We start from the raw sequence: 16501 nt of genomic DNA, 5'->3' as shown, positions 1-16501 counted from the left end.
TTCCTACTATCAGTATTTAGCGTATGGCAGATACACAACACATATAACGCTCATGAGTCTCAATTGTCTACATATACACTGTATATTTCTAAATCCTTTGAGATGTTGTGTAGTTTTTGGTCAGGAGAACATAAGTTTGTCTGACCGCCATCATTTGCTAGTCCATTTAGCATTAACCAATGTGCACCATGGAGGCGAACTAGCGTTGCACATATTTAAGTAAAAAATCTGATTTCTTCGTACTGTTTTATTGTGGATGAAATTGTGTATGCATTATTATTTACTTTTATATATTTATATATTACCAATAATAATCCTCAGTACTAAGTAAGTGATATATTTATAATGTAATGTCTTCCTTTATTAATCTACGTGAATCTAGCTGTAACCTCCGTCTTGATCTGAAATGAAATTGATGAACGTTTTGTTGAAGACTGAAGTAAAATGGTGGCATGCCAATTGACAGAATCCCAAAAGACCGAAACGCTATATTTTCCCAAACGGCCGAAAACTACTTTTTCCACAATTGGCAGAATTAATGAAATATTGAAACTGGAACTTTCTCATTTAGCCGAATCCCAAATGACAGAAAACTTTAAGAATTTCCCCAATCGACAGAAAACGTTGTTTGTTGCATTGAGCCGAAAAGTGTTGAGAGTCCCAAACGACCGAAAGTGATAGGTTTCCCAAACGACAGAAAGTTTCTCTAGTTTGTCGCAAATGACAGAAAGCGTCCTGTCAATTGGGAAAAAAGTAGTTTTCGGCCGTTTGGGAAAATATAGCGTTTCGGTCGTTTGGGATTCTCTCAATTGCGACCCTACGAAGTAAAATCTAACATCGATTTACAATTAAATCGATTATCTAAATCAGTTAAATCGATGTTTATTTTCTAAAATGAATGTTTCTAACTATGTTTTTAAATCTAGGTTTTTCGATTAAAATGAGGTGAACTATGTTCCAAATCTTTGTATTCATAAATTATTTTTACTTTGTTTTATGTAATGATCTGGTTACTCTACATCTCTCCAATTATAGCATTAACAACCGTTGATCAGTTTCAAACCGTTAGTACAACCGTTGATCAGTTTTAAACCGTTGATTAGTTTTTAAAATTAGTTTTAACCGATTTAACTTGAGAGATTTTGGGCTGTCATATCTATGCCTTCAATCAACTACATCTCCCTAACCATGGAAATACATCAGGAATTCCAATCAACAAGTGTTAGCAAAATTTGCTAACACTAAAATTTGGGCATAGATATGACAGCCCAAAATCTCTCAAGTTAAATCGGTTGAAACTAATTTTAAAAACTGGTTAACGGTTTAAAACTGATCAACGGTTGTACTAAAGATTTAAAACTGATTATCGGTTGTATTAACGGTTTAAAACTGATCAAAGGTTGTAATTTTTACAACGTGACAGCTGGATGTTTAAGAAATGGTTTAATACTGATCAACGGTTGTACTAACGGTTTAAAACTGATCAACGGTTGTAATTTTTACAACGTGACAGCTGGATGTTTAAGAAATGGTTTAAAACAGATCATCGGTTCAAAACTGACTAACGGTTGTACTTTTACAACGTGACTGCTGGATGTTTAAGAAATGGTTTAATACTGATCAACGGTTGTACTAACGGTTTAAAACTGATCAACGGTTGTACTTTTACAACGTGACTACTGGATGTTTAAGAAATGAAAATGAAAAATCGTAGTTGTGATTACTGGTTGAAAAAGAAATAGACTACGTTTAGTAAAGAATTTAACAAACTACAAGGTGAGGCATAATAACAAGCGATTTTAAAAATACTGTTAAATAAAAACCCTTTGTTGAAAAATTATTTTTATTCCACAATATTAAAAAACATGAAAAAGCATTTTCTGCAACAGTAAAATGTCAGTTATTTCTTGAAAATAACTCCAGTAATATGGCGTCCGTTTAAACGTACACATTCCTCCAGCCGGACCTTGAAGTGACTCATCACATTTCGTAGCATTGCCAGTGGGATTTGACCAACTTCCTGCCGGATCCGCTCTTTCAGGGCTTCAATTGTTCTAGGAGGATTACCTTGGTAAACCTTACTTTTCAGATAACCCCACAAGAAAAAATCACATGCTGTGAGGTCAGGTGAACGAGAGGGCCATGCAATATCTCCATTTCGGGAGATCACACGATTTGGAAACAACTGATTGACAATATGCATGCTTACTCGAGCAGTGTGGGATGTTGCTCCGTCTTGCTGGAAAAACATTTCATCGTTCACTTCGTGCTGTCCAAGTTGTGGAGTAAAAAAGTTGTCCAACATCTCTGCGTATCTCTGCGAAGTCACTGTCACCGCATTGCCTTGGCCATCTTCAAAGAAGTATGACCTTATGATCCCTAATGAAGACATGGCGCAGCACCACACAGTTTCTTTTTTGGAATGCAATGGCTGCTGATGCAGTTCTCTAGGGTTAACATCACTCCAAAATCATCACAGCAAAGTTTTGCTTGTTAACATAACCTGAAAGATGGAAGTGTGCTTCATCACTCATCCACAAACGGTTTACAATGTCCTCGTCTTCATTAATCAAATCCAAAAATTCTAAGCTGAACCGGCTTCTGCTTACAAAATCCGTTTCCTTTAGGGCCTGAACCATTTGGATTTTGTACGGGTGGAAGTGCAAATCTTGGTGTAAAATTCGTCTTACCGTTCGGTTTGAAATCCCAAGTGTAACGCTGTGTCGGCGAGCTGAGCGACGAGGGCTTCTGTCAATGGCGACTCTTACACGTTCAACGTTTTCAGGTGTGCGCACAGTTTTCGGTCTTCCTGTTTTCTTCCTTGTCGTTGACGCAGTCTCTTCAAAGTTCTTAACCCAATTTTTAATCGCACAGGCAGATGGCACCGGCTGATTCCGATTAATGTTGAAATGGTTGCGGAATGCACGACGTGCTAACTGGTATGAACTACCGTTTTGATGCAAGGCTTTGACAGCGTACGCACGATGCTGTGGGGTCCAGCGCTCCATTCTGACTAAATGCTATTTCGCGCCAAACGTAACTGATGCTATCCCCTCCACCTCCCTCCAACGCAGCTTGGTTCGCGCGCTTTTTAAAATCGCTAATTATTATGCCTCACCTTGTATTATTGTATTTGAACTTTCACACTATTGTAAAAAAACTTTCACACCCTGCATGAATTATAGTAATATATTTGTGATAAATTTCTGCTATATTTGCACACCAAAATTGATGGACCTATAGGATAAACTCCAAGAGTATAATATAAGAAAGAACACTCTTAGTATGCCCACTGCATAATACAGCCTCTGTGATAGTAAATAGCTTAGTGATAATATACTAGTGATATTGAATTTTCACAGTAGAATATATTGATGTTAGTTATACAATTCCATAATTAGTACAAAATTTATTGTTTTGAGGTTTTTTATTTATAAGAATAATGTACAAGGATTACGAATTATAAAAATAAAATTGTGAAAGATTGAGTTAATATACTCAGATTGATAGTGATATTGAATGTTCAGAATAAAATATATTGATGTTAGTTATACAATTCCATGATTAGTACAAAATTTATTGTTTTGAGGTTTTTTATTTATAAGAATAATGTACAAGGATTACGAATTATAAAAAGAAAATTGTGGAAGATTGAGTTAATATACTCAGATTGATAGTGATATTGAATGTTCAGAATAGAATATATTGATGTTAGTTATACAATTCCATAATTACTACAAAATTTATTGTTTTGAGATTTTTTATTTATAAGAATAATGTACAAGGATTACCAAGGTACCTAGAATACCTAGTTTGTATTCTATTGATCTTCATGACTTTTTCTCAAAATTACTGGTTGATGTCCTGCAAATAGCAGAGCTGCTACATGCCAGCGCTCTCCCATGTATTTGAATAAACTTCACTATATATTTTGTTCAAGACACCTTTCATTGACGTTGTACAAGATTCAAAAGACTTCCTCAATGGTATACAATGTATTCTAGGTACATTGAGGATTATAAAAATACGCAGGTGAAAGATTGAAGTATCAATTATTTGTAAATATGGGCTTAAATTGAACTAGAAAAATTGAGTGTCCTTAAAAATGTAGTCCCCTCTCTCTGAACTCCAATAGGCATTTCCTGATAACAGTTACCATCAAAATTAATGTTTCTATGGGCCAGTTTCCGAGCTCGGGATTTAGCTAAGTTCTAGACTTTAAACAGTTGGAGTCAGAAAATTAGCTTTTCAAAACGGGGCGTAGTCGAAGTTTTTATAACAGTAGTCACAGTTTTTATTTTCTCATTTCTATAATTATTGGAAACGTTTTTCCTTGACGAAATTAAACATTTCTAAATAATTTAAAATAGCTGAAACTTTACACTATTTTCTCTTTATTTTATTTTGTGTTTAATTTTCTATTTTTTGAAATTTAATTCAAACGTGACTTTGACAATGACTACCACTACGTCCCGTTTCGGAAAGCCAAATTTCTTACTCCAGCTGTTTAAAGTCTAGAACTTAGCCTAATCACGAGCTCGGAAACCGGCCCCAAATGTTTGTATATTTTTTATTTATTTACTCAGTCATGTACAATATTATTGAAGTTATGTGAAAGGCACAATTTGATTACAACTATTGTTGTAATCAATTATTTATTGTAATTCTTGAAGCAATGGGTAAAGTTTATAGAGGAAATTCGATGAGCGCTACTATTCAAAAATTATTTGTCAGCCCGGGAATCGAACCCAGTACCTCCTAATTTACCCTGTTGTCAATATTTGCAGTAGCAGAAGTCTTCGGGGTGAATTACAGCATTTAATTTGGATTTTCGTTTAATAATAATTAATTCATTAGCATTTGAATAAATTGCAATATCTCAGTAATTTCCATCGATATTCCATGGTAATAGGGCGTTTGTTTTCCAAATTTCACTGTTATGTCAAGCCGATTTTATTCGATTACTGTCGATTAACTATTGATACCATATTAGGCGTTTTTTAGGCGCAAACCCAATCAGCCACTCGGACAGTTTCCTGCCCTACCGACTCTAAAAACGCTTAATATGGTCTCGCCCTTAATGTGTTGGTCGAGTGTATTTATTTAACAACAATGACAAAACAACTAAATTATGAAATGATTGGAAACGAAAAAACGAGTGTATGAGAGACTACCAGCATCACATAGCTTCACGAAAAAGAACTAAGTGGACTATCGGCTTGAACAAACATGAAAGTTTGAACATAAACGTCCTATGCCTTGGAACATCTTTTTATGCTATAAATACTCGTATTTTCTCCAAAGTGAAGTCTATGTTGTATGGAAGAGATGAAATTGATTATATCATTAACTGTTGAAAAAATACTAGTCAATGTAGGAGAGGAATCTGAAACCTTTTTATTGTAATCATCTATTTATAAAAAATTGTATTAATTCCCTTCATGTGCAAAAATTCTAGACATTCTATCATGACTGAGTAATGAAACTCTTTGTTAAAAATCAATGTTGATTCAATTTTAATTTATTTAGAACACACAAAAACAAAAGAAACTATTTCAAATCAATATTTTTCAAGTATCGATTAAGTAATCAGTATTTCAAATTCAAATTCAAATTCAAATTCAAATTTATTCACTCGAAATTCATACAAAATATTAACAAAAGTATAAAACGACAAGTTACAAGTGAACAAGATACTACTCACAAAAAGTACAGTATGTTACTGGACTTTGTCCGCGAATAGGAGTCAGATACAAAGTGTTATAAGTAAGATTATTTATTTTATAAATTGATATAGTTTAAGATTTAGTAGGTCTAGGAAAAGGAGTTGGGAAGAAGAGAGATTTAGAATTTAAGTATGATGTAATGAAGATGAAATGAAGATGATTGAGTGCAAGCTCGCACATACATACAAAACAAACATTTTTAGTATCATTTACCATTATAAATTAAAAATTACACCTATTTGTAGAGAAAGAGCGACAATACCTATCAATCTACAGAGAAATAATATAATTAAAATAACAATCAATTCCATAGTGTAGTATAATTCAAACAGAAAGACAGTTATTAGTGACATCATCGAGGCAAAAACGTATCACACAGAATAAATTGATGGACTATGTAGTAGTCAATACAAGGTTGACTTGATTTGTGGATATATATTGAAACTTATTAAGTTAAAACCTTAAAGAAGCCTTCCACCTCGACTGGCGAATGAAGCCATAGCCAAAGCTTAGTTTTATTCATGAAGTGTTTATGGGTATTTATTCTTCTCAAATCAGGTGGTAGTAAGTTATAAAATTTCGGAGCAAGAAAAAGAAAACACCTCTGGAACGTGGTACAGTTCGATTTTGGAAGCCTAACAATCATTTGAGTAGTTTGCCGTGTTACAACAGAAATTCATCATCGTTGTTATATACTGAAACAGATCTGTTACCACTTAATTGATAAAATAAAGACAGAACCTTCAGCACATAAGTGTGTCTCAGTGGTAGAATATTCAATGCTTTGAAAATTGGAAATGTATGTGACCTCCTATTAACTCCCTGTATAATCCTTATTACAGACTTCTGTAGCACTACAAGCCTTTTATAATGAGAAACAAAAGTGGATGCCCAACAGGAAATTCCGTAAACAAGCTTAGAATGAAAAAATGCATAGTACATAATCCGTAGAAAATGTTTAGGGAAAAACTGCTTCAAGTGATAAAATCGTCTTATCAAGAACATGAAATACATCTTTATTTTCTTTATGTGGGAGTCCCAAGTTAATTTATAATCAAGAATCAAACCTAAGTATTTTATTGTATCAGATTGATTTATCTCATCACAGCTACATGACACACTATTACAACCAACTTTATGATATTTTAGAGAAACTGGAAAACTGAAAGGAGCTGATAAGGAGAAATTTATATATTTAGTAATGTATAGTTACTGTAGTTTTTTTTAATACCGGGTGCGGCAGCAAAACTTTCTTTTTTAAAGTGAACGCCATTCAGTCAGCTGATGTCGTAGTAGAGCAAATTTGGTCTCGTCAGAGAGGTCGGATCTCGAAGTTTTCTTCCCGACATGTTCAGTCGCCATCATGCATTGGAACAATGAGAAGCGTGCATTTGCCGTTGAGACTTATTTTTCGAGAGGATGCTCTGTGATCAGAACCCAGCGCGCATTTCGAAATCGCTTTAGTTTAGCCCCTTTGGCTACTGTCCCGGACCGGAAATCAATATTTTTACATGGGTCACTAAGTTGGTCCTGTTGTTCTATCCCGATCATATTCATATGATTTGTAATTATATCAACGAATAAATAAATAAATAAATAAATAAATAAGTTCAGACAAACTGCAAGTGCGACAAGACGAAGAACTGAAGTCCCTCGGCCCATTACGTCACCTGAGAACATTGAGGCAGTGAGAGTTTCAATGTTGCGATCACCACAGCGTTCTGCGCGCAAACATGCGTCTGCTCTTGGACTTTCCGATCGTTCTGTGAGACGAATTTTTCATGATGATCGTCATTTCCATCCATATAAGATGGCAATTGTGCAGGAACATTCTGAACGTGACTTCAATTGAGGGAGCACTTTCCAGGATGCATTATCTCAATTAGAAGCGATTTGGGGTGGCCAGCCCGATCTCCCGATTTGAACCCTTGTGATTTTTTCCTATGGGGTTTTTTTGAAATCCCTTGTTTATGTGAACCGTCCAAGGACCCTACAAGATTTGAAGACCAATTTCAGGGAAGAAATTGCTAACATAACGCCTGCAATGCTGGCAGGAGTCATGACAAACGCCAGAAATTGGTTTACTCAGTGTATGGAGAATGGGGGACGTCATCTACCTGATTTGATATTTAAAACTAATTCAAATCAAATCGTTTATTGCACAAAAAATATATACAGAATACAACAAAAAGGAAAACAACTTTGTGCTACACGACGGCAAAAGAAAACTTGTAATTGAAACAAAACTTTATATAATGTGTCTACATTACAAGAAATGAATACAAACTTCCTGATCCATAAAAAGAGTTTTATTTACTCTTTGTATGTAAAATATGATTTACTCTTGAATTTTATTTACTCTTTCTATGAGAAAAAGGAAGTTTCGCTGCCGCACCCTATTTACCTATTATTGTTGATCTGTATAACAGGCACAAAAACAACGTATTTTATTGCATGTTGTTAATTTAGTCGTACTTGAGTTGATTGGTTGTAACCACTGGTTTCTTTACTATTTTTAATTTGTATCATGGGCACAAAAGCAATGTCTTTATGTAACAATAACACCTTTATAATATAAATAGAAATCTGAGAACCCTTTTTAGAATTAATAGGAGGTCACATACATTTCCAATTTTCAAAGCATTGAATATTCTACCACTGAGACACACTTATGTGCTGAAGGTTCTGTCTTTATTTTATCAATTAAGTGGCAACAGATCTGTTTCAGTACCTATATAACAACGATGATGAAATTTCTGTTGTAACACGGCAAACTACTCAAATGATTGTTAGGCTTCCAAAATCGAACTGTACCACGTTCCAGAGGTGTTTTCTTTTTCTTGCTCCGAAATTTTATAACTTACTACCACCTGATTTGAGAAGAATAAATACCCATAAACACTTCATGAATAAAACTAAGCTTTGGCTATGGCTTCATTCGCCAGTCGAGGTGGAAGGCTTCTTTAAGGTTTTAAGTTAATAAGTTTCAATATATAGGCCTATCCACAAATCAAGTCAACCTTGTATTGACTACTACATAGTCCATCAATTTATTCTGTGTGATACGTTTTTGTCTCGATGATGTCACTAATAACTGTCTTTCTGTTGAATTATACTACACTATGGAATTGATTGTTATTTCAATTATATTATTTCTCTGTAGATTGATAGGTATTATCGCTCTTTCTCTACAAATGGGTGTAATTTATAATGGTAAATGATACTAAAAATGTTTGTTTTGTATGTATGTGCGAGCTTGCACTCAATCATCTTCATTTCATCATACTTAAATTCTAAATCTCTCTTCTTCCCAACTCATTTTCCTAGACCTACTAAATCTTAAACTATATCAATTTATAAAATAAATAATCTTACTTATAACACTTTGTATCTGACTCCTATTCGCGGACAAAGTCCAGTAACATACTGTACTTTTTGTGAGTAGTATCTTGTTCACTTGTAACTTGTCGGGTTATACTTTTGTTAATATTTTGTATGAATTTCGAGTGAATAAATTTGAATTTGAACTATTTAGTCACTAAATAATTCTTAAAAGAGTACTCAGATTTCTATTCTTATTTATATTTAAAAGTAGCCCTAAAGAAAAATGACACCTTTATAATATTTCCTGATATCAAAATATCAACATGTATCTTTGAACTTTCTTCTATGATTAATACCATAGAGAAACAATAGCGTGAGTACATAACCCATGTTATAGGGCGTTTATGTCGCAACGTTTACTGTTATCTCAAGCCGATTGCTGTCGATTGTTGTCGATTTTTACTGTTTTGTTGGGGTGAGAGTGTATGAACGGCAGTCTGAAAGACTACCAGCGTCACACAGCTTCACGGGAAAGAACTACGTGGTCTATCGGCTTGAGATAACAGTAAAAGTTGCGACATAAACGCCCTATACCATGGGATATCTACTTATGCTATTGTTTATCTATGTTAATATACTATGCAGTAGTTACGGTACAATTTTGAATATTATGGCATGTTGAATCAAAGATTTTATTTCTTCAAAATATTTTTCTGTTTTTGAAGAACATTTATTTTGTCTGTCAAACATTCTTCTAATTGAACAAACTAATAATAAAAATGCTAATATGCACCTATTAATGCTATGGCAATCACTATTTTAACGAATTAGACTTAGAATACAATTAGAAATAGGCTATGATATATTTATCTTCACATTTAGAAAAATTGCGCTGTCCAAATATTAGTGAATATAATCATAGAGAAACAATAGCGTAAGTAGATATCCCATGGTATAGGGCGTTTATGTCGCAACTTTTACTGTTATCTCAAGCCGATTACTGTCGATTTTTACTGTTTTGACCGGGTAAGAGTGTATGAATGGCACAATATGAGAGACTACCAGCGTTATAAAGCTTCACAGGAAAGAACTACGTGGTCTATCAGCTTGAGATAACAGTAAAAGTTGCGACATAAACGCCCTATACCATGGGATATCTACTTATGCTATTGTTTCTCTATGATATAATAAACTAGTTAGAGTATAAGTTAATTCTGTGATTAAGAACGTTGATGTTACCAATTCTATCGATCACTGATCCTCTCCATTCACAAAAATTGTTGTATTCATTTGTTAACCTTTTCTATTGAAAATAAAATGTTGTATCTAGTTATTTTGTTGTTGGGATTTGATCATTTTCTCTCTTGTTTCCTAAAGAATAGTGGGAGTGAATGTTGATAAAATAACGCTTTTCCAGAGTCTATCAGATCTGGTAGACTGATTGTAAAGCAGGCCAAAACTCGACTATCGGGTTGTAGTGCCACATAATGATGATGATGATGATCCGATCTGGGAATGAAACACTCGGATGTTGTCTAGAAATATTTCTTCTATGTTTGGTTTTGAAGCATCTAAATTTAAAAATCTACGCTGTGAAAATAATTAAGGACTGAAAATGTTGTGAAGTGAACAACTACAAAAATTAACCTATTTCGGACGATGTGTAACCTTATCTAAATTTGGGAGAGGAATAGCACAAGGTTACCTCATTTTTTCTCTCCCTATCATTTTTGATGATGTACTTATAGTCTAGTCAAGGAAAGGTTATAGAGGGAAAAGTTAGGAAGACAATTTTTGACCCCGCAGTTCTGTTTGACCGAGCGAAGTGAGGTCTAAGATTCAAGTCGACGGTTTGGCATTTCTCTAAAGCTGCGTTTACACCAAAGTTAATAACAAAATGTTGATAACTTAATCCTTATAGATTCTATTGAATTGAACATATCTTATCATACACATAATGACATATGTGTTTGTCAAGTTCCGTTCAATTCAATAGAATCTATAAGGATTATGTTACTAACATTTTGTTTATAACTTTGGTGTAAACCCAGCTTTAATGTTTAAATGTTTAAATGTTTATATGTTGCGCATTTACGGTGAAACGCGATAATAGATTTTTATGAAATTTGACAGGTATGTTCCTTTTTTAATTGCGCATCGACATATATACAAGGCGTTTGGAAATTTTGCATTTCAAGGATAATATAAAAGGAAAAAGGAGCCTCCTTCATATGCCAGTATTAGAGTAAAAATCAGACTATAGAATTATTCATCATAAATCAGCTGACAAGTGATTACACAGATCTGTGGAGAAGCCAGTCTATTGCTGTATTTCCATAAGGTCTATAGTTTCAATCAGGTACTTGTGAATGAGAATACTGCGTGAGGTCTACTGTTCACAGAACTACTAGTTAGGGTAGTAAGGAGGTAAACATATCAAAAGTCCCCACCCCTACTCACTGTGCTAAGGGGATGGGGGTGGTTTAAAGGTACCATTTCTTGGTTTCTCGCATAAAACTATTACCTAACAGTTCTATTAATCAGTTATGTATCTACTTTTGTTACCATTTGACGTAATGCATTTTGATGTTCTCTTTTGCTACTACAATGAAACATTTCTTTATTTAAAACTTGACAAACTGAAACTTGACGTAATGAAATCTTGAAGAATTGAAAATAGGCCTATAACCATCCTCGGTAAATTAAGAATCTATATGCAACACTTCAAGTTAATCAGTCCAGTAGTTGAGACGTGATGATGCGTCAAACATAATTTTCCTATCCCGGACGTGTATAAGCCAGTTTTTTCCTTTATTAAAGTATAGATTACATACATGTTTCAACATCAATGGGAAGATGACAACATTGGTGTTGAAACATTTATTCAATTTTGCAATAAATTGGTGATGTTTTTAGACAACATCACAGTGTTTCATTATGGATAAATATCACTACATCTCATCACTAACAACTGTATCTGAGAAATTTGGACTATTCATACTCGAGTGTGTGAAAAGTCCCATTAGAAGTCATTGCAATTATATTCTCACTGTACCGGTCACTGACTCCGATACTGATACGTGGATATCCGCCTTAAAGGTGCCTCCACATGTGGAGATCGGCCCTTAAGGTGCGTGCAGATATACGCGCCGCGAACTTGAGCAATTCACTTTTAATCAGCTGACTATATCTGTATTTTTACAGAAACGGTATAAGATATAGATATAAAAAGCTTGGCATCAGCTGATTAAAAGTGAATCGCTCATGTTCGCGGCGCGTATATCTGTACGCACCTATAGTCTGACTGAAAAATTGGATGGCTGTTTTTCGCACGTACCTATAGTTGGCCGACACATATAATTATAATAATTATAATTGTCCTCCAATTGGTTGATTGTCAGCCAATCAGAAGACAATGAATTCTAAATTTTGGCCGACAATCGGTTGAAAATATAGCATAAGAAGATATCTTATGGTTTGTAGAATTCATTCAAAGTCAATGAATTCTAAATTTTGGCCGACAATCGGTTGAAAATATAGCATAAGAAGATATCTTATGGTTTGTAGAATTCATTCAAAGTTTGGAAGTTTTGTATCAATTTATGGTGTTGTGTATCAAGTTGACATGATACTGTATCATTGTGTGTTGATAGTATACAATGTGTGTTGATACACTGTATCATTTATGGTAATACCACATAAAAAAATAGCATAAGAAGATATCCCACGGTTTGTAGAATTCATTCAAAGTTTGAAAGTTTTGTATTAATTTATGATGGTGTGTATCAAGTTGAGATGATACTGTATCATGTTGTATTGATAGTGTACCATGTGTGGTGATACCACATAGAATAGCATAAGAAGATATCCCACGGTTTGTAGAATTCATTCAAAGTTTGGAAGTTTTGTATCAATTTATGGTGGTGTGTATCAATTTGAGATGATACTGTACCATGTGTGTTGATACTGTATCATTTTGTGTTGATACTGTATCATTTTGTGGTGATACTGTATCATTTATGGTGATACCACATAGAATAGCATAAGAAGATATCACACGGTTTGTAGAATTCATTCAGTTTGAAAGCTTCGTATCAATTTATGGTGTTGTGTATCAAGTTGAGATGATACTGTATCATGTTGTATTGATAGTATACCATGTGTGGTGATACTGTATCATTTTGTGGTGATACTGAATCATTTATAGTGATACCACATAGAATAAGAAGATATCCCACGGTTTGTAGAATTCATTCAAAGTTTGAAAGTTTTGTACCAATTTATAGTGGTGTTTATCAAGTTGAGATGATACTGTGTCATGGTGTGTTGATAGTGTACCATGTGTGTTGATACTGTATCATTTTGTGGTGATACTGAATCATATATGGTGATAACTCATAGAAAAAATAGCATCAGAAGAATCTAATTTTAGATTAGAATGTTGAACGAATTTCCACTCATAGAATATTACTATAGAGAAAGGATAGCATAAGAAGATATCCCATGGTATAGGGCGTTTATGTTCCAAATTTCACTGTTAACTCAAGCCGATAGTCCTAGTAGTTGTTTTTAGTGAAGCTATTTGACGCTGGTAGTCTCTCATACTGTGCCGTTATTACACTCTCACCCCAACAACACAGTCAAAATTATAGACAATATTTTATTTATTTATTTATTTATTCACATTGTGTACAAATTCTTAACATGAGGAAAGGCACAACAGGCTCATGCCCAAAACTGTCCCATTTCCAATTTATACTATACTGTCCAAATCAAAAAGTTAGTTATGTCACTCTCACTTTTCAAAATACAATTTACGCTCTCCAATACTCAGATAAACGAGTAAATAGCATAGCCACCTCTAATACAAGGCCGCGGCCTACGATATTGCAACGTCGCAGTGTAGGCCTAGAATCGAATACATGATTGGTGAAAAAGATTAAAAAAATACCAGCTGATCTTTTTCACCAATCATGTATTAGATTCTAGGCCTACACTGCGACGTTGCAATATCGTAGGCCGCGGCCTTGTATTAGAGTTGGCTATGACAATTTATTGTCGACAGCAATCAGGTTGAGTTAACAAAAAATGGACTTGAAATTTGAAACATAGATGAACTATATCATGAGATATCTTCTTATGCTATCTTTTGTCTATGGCTGAAGGCTGGCCGTCTTATAGAAGGACTTCTAGACTTCTCTCTTTAGGCATTCCGGCGTTTTACAGGTAACAGTATCATAGGACTGTATAAAGAATCCATTTCTTATTGACTTTGAATATTATTGATAACAGAAAGTTCTCTGATCTGTGAGTGAAGTAAAGATTATATGTTTCAGTGAATAACTCACCCTGTATTGTAGCGGAACGTATCATATTATAGAACAACACTTGTTAGGCCAACCTCTATCTATAGTCCGAAAATCAACCAAATCTGGGAGATTTAAATGTTTCATAGAGTCCATGAATAAACTATAGCCCGAATTTCAACCAAATCATTGACAAAATTCACTCCTGTTCTTGAGTTATAAGCATTTGAAGATGAGTGATTTCTGTGATCTGTAAGTGGAGAACAGATTTTATACTATTTCAGTGAATAACTCACACTGTAATGTAGCGAAACGTCTCATATTTAGGCCCGCCGCAAAGTAGACCCAAGCTAATCCACGAAAAGCAGCCCACGCCGTGGAATGTTTTGTAAACCATTGCTAGGCTTCTCTAGACATCTGTGTAATACATGCAATGGATAATCCAATTTGTCAGCTGATTGATCTATATATATAAAAGCGAAATGGCACTCACTCACTGACTGATTGACTCACTCACTCGCAGAACTAAAAATCTACCGGACCAAAAACGTTCAAATTTGGTAGGTATGTTCAGTTGGCCCTTTAGAGGCGCACTAAGAAATCTTTTGGCAATATTTTAACTCTAAGGGTTATTTTTAAGGGTTTAAAGTTCGTCTTTTAGCATGTATATTCTTCTTCTCCCAATCTCTTAATTATAATTGAAATTTCCATATCATATGTTACTATAGAACTATAATCTAGATAGAGTACCTCTTCGAAACAGTTGTTAACTGGCAACTAAATTAATAATTTTGTCAGGTTGGCATTAAGTTGAGTTGACTTTGTTAGGTTGGCACCAAGTTGAAGATTTAAATGCATTTATCGCGGAAAAATTGATTGGGCACTGCTACTTCAATCCTGGGAATATTATATTACTAGCCGTCAGGCTCGCTTCGCTCGCCATATCCGTTTAGCCAGACGTTTAGTCTGGACCCCCGACTGGATTGTCCTAACATATGATAAAAATGCTCAAATAAAAAGTGCAGGCGAGCGAAGCGAGCCTGCTGATCTCATTCCTGGACGATCCAGTCGGGGGTCCAGGGGGGGCGGAGCCCCCTGGCTAGACGGATATGGCGAGCGAAGCGAGCCTGACGGCTAGTTATGAATAATTCTATAGCAATGGTTTACAAAACATCCCACGGCGTGGGTTGCTTTTCGTGGATTAGCGTGGGTCTACTTTGCGGCGGACCTTATAGCACGACACTTGTTAGGTCAACGTCTATCCATCATGGCCCGAATATCAACCAAATCTGGGAGATTTCTATTTTTCATAAAATCCATGAATAAAAAAAACATGGATTTTTGCAAAAATGGTCAAAAATTTGAATCGCTCAAACTCTCAGAAATGATAGTACTTGACGAGAGGAACAAGTGTGTCATCACATTGGCGAAATTCACTCCTATTCTTAAGTTATAAGCATTTGAAGATGAGTGATTTCTCTGATCTGTGAGTGGAGGGAAGATTCTATGTTTGAGTGAATAACTCACCCTGTATTGTAGCGGAACGTCTCATATTATAGCACAACACTTGTTAGGTCAACCTCTATCCATAGTCCGAATATCAATAAAGAAAACGCTTCCAAGAAACATACATTTATTGAAAAATTCGTTGATATGAACAAATTACAAAACTAAATCACTAATACCCAAAATTATATAATATTACATTACAGTGAAACCTCACTAATCCGTATTTTTGGTTATTGCATCCACACCGTTCTTTCAAAAGGGGGAGAGCTTCTATCATAGCCTATAGTGAGAGAGAGGTCCACGTTATAATGGCAGAGGAGAAGGATAGGAGAAAAGTGTTGCCGATTCTCAGCCTGCCACTGCCTTGTATAAAAGATAACTGATACCGGTATATATGATGTAATATTAATTGTTCATTCTTTTTGATAATAATTAGGCCTATATTTTATTCGTCAAGAGAATAATTTTCAAATGATTTAATAGTAAATTTTCATAATTGAATTAAATATTCTTCTATTATAATTATATTTCTACATTGTTAAAAGACCGATCAACGTTGCGGAGTTAGAAAATGATACTGTAGCGCTAGCTGCTTTGTGAAATGATAGACAAGGATAGGAACACTGATGTTAATCA

The sequence above is a fragment of the Nilaparvata lugens genome, chromosome 10 (assembly GCF_014356525.2).
Source record: "Nilaparvata lugens isolate BPH chromosome 10, ASM1435652v1, whole genome shotgun sequence".
Taxonomy (NCBI): domain Eukaryota; kingdom Metazoa; phylum Arthropoda; class Insecta; order Hemiptera; family Delphacidae; genus Nilaparvata; species Nilaparvata lugens.
This window is presented reverse-complemented; position numbering follows the sequence as displayed.